At 43.6% G+C, this 1,872-nt stretch overlaps 1 non-coding gene across 1 annotated transcript; it reads left to right on the top strand.

Moving 5' to 3' along the window:
• Positions 1–1,800: 1,800 nt before the first annotated feature.
• trnas-cga (transfer RNA serine (anticodon CGA)) lies at positions 1,801–1,872 on the top strand. The gene has a single exon. It is a non-coding gene; the product is annotated as a tRNA-Ser (tRNA).

Raw genomic sequence — 1,872 nt, 5'->3', positions numbered from 1 at the left:
ACATTCGCTACGCTCCAGTCCATAGGAACTGATCCCGTGTCGATAGAATATTGGAAAATGAATACCAATGCATCCACTATTTCTCGGGCCACTTCCTGAAGTACTCTGGGACGCAGACTATCAGGCCCTGGGGATTTATCAGCCTTCAATCCCATCAATTTGCCTAACACAATTTCCCGCCTAATAGGGATATCCTTCAGTTCCTCCTTCTCACTAGACCCTCGGTCCCCAACTACATTCGGAACATAATTCGTATCTTCCTTCGTGAAGACAGAACCGAAGTATTTGTTCTATTGGTCTGCCATTTCTTTGTTCCCCATTATAAATTCACCTGAATCCGACTGCAAGGGACCTACGTTTGTCTTAACTAATCTTTTTCTCTTTACATATTTACAGAAGCTTTTATGTTCCAAGCAAGCTTCCCCTCCTAATGAAACCCTTAGTCCTCCTCTGTTGAATTCTAAATTACTCCCAGTCCTCAGGTGTGCTGCTTTTTCTGGCCAATTTCTGTTCCTTTTCCTTGGTTTTAACACTATCCTTAATTTCCCTTGTTAGCCACTGTTGAGCAACGTTCTCCGTTCTATTGTTACTCCAGACAGGGATGTACAATTTCTGAAGTTCACCCGTGTGATCTTTAAATGTTTACCATTGCCTATCCACTCTCAACTCTTTTAGTATCCTTGGCCAGTCTATTCTAGCCAATTCACACCTCACACCGTCAAAATTCCCTTTCCTTAAGTTCAGGACCCTAGTTTTGGAATTCACTGTGACACTCTCCATTTAATGAAGAATTCTACCATATTATGTTACACTTCCCACGGGGCCCCGCACAACAAGGTTGCTAATTAGTCCCTTCTCATTGCACATCACCCAGTCTAGGATGGCCAGCTCTTTTATTGGTTCCTCAACATATTGTTCGAGAAACCCATCCCAAATACACTCCAGGAAATCCTGCTCCACCACATTACTACCATGTGGTTAACCCAATCAATATGTAGATTAAAGTCACCCATGATAACTGCTGTACCACCACTGCACACATCCCTTATTTCTTGTTTGATGCTGTCCCCAACCTTACCACTACTAAACAATGAGATAGACATTGCAGCAAGGGTCTGGTTGTTGTGAAAGAACAATTCTAGAAGAACAGGGACCCCGACATGATTTGAACAAGCAGCCCTTTGATCTAGAATCAGACGCACTACCGTTGAACCACGAGGTTTACACAGTAGTTCAGGGATGTTCGTCTATATGAAGTTTCTGCAATACAAGGGACTTTAAAATCCCCGCACATTAAAATACAGTGAGTAAAATGGGATATGGTTTAACAGTCACATGCAAAGTGTCATGTATTGATGCTTGGGATCACTAGACACCAGGGGGCGCCACTGTCGGAGGTCATCTGGCTGTACGCACGTGTGCGCGGGCCCTGGTCTATGAGAGGCGAGTGCCATGTCACGTGGGCACTTTGGGAATAAATAAAGTAGAACCAGCTTTACAGCAGAGTGACTTTACAGTCACAAGTCTGTCGAGTCATTCCATACAATGCACAAAACACAGGACAAATGATTGAAGTATGGAGTGTCCCTGAGTTAGCATTTGTTTGATTGTGCAAAAGAAAGTGAGGTATTAATTAATGATGCTTTCCCGTGAAAGCAAGACAAAAGGTTAAAAAAAAAAACCATTCGGTGACTATCAGGTGAGAGCTGCTTGTGATATCTGCTGGGAATGGGCGGTAATTTTAAAGCCCCTTGTATTGCAGAACCTTCATATAGACGAACATCTCCAGTTCAGTGTGTAGGCCTCGTGGCGCAACGGTAGCGCGTCTGACTCGAAATCAGAAGGTTGCGTGTTCAAATCACGTCGTGGTTA

The sequence above is a fragment of the Pristiophorus japonicus genome, unplaced genomic scaffold (genome assembly GCF_044704955.1).
Source record: "Pristiophorus japonicus isolate sPriJap1 unplaced genomic scaffold, sPriJap1.hap1 HAP1_SCAFFOLD_60, whole genome shotgun sequence".
NCBI classification, from domain to species: Eukaryota; Metazoa; Chordata; class Chondrichthyes; family Pristiophoridae; genus Pristiophorus; species Pristiophorus japonicus.
This window is presented reverse-complemented; position numbering and strand designations above follow the sequence as displayed.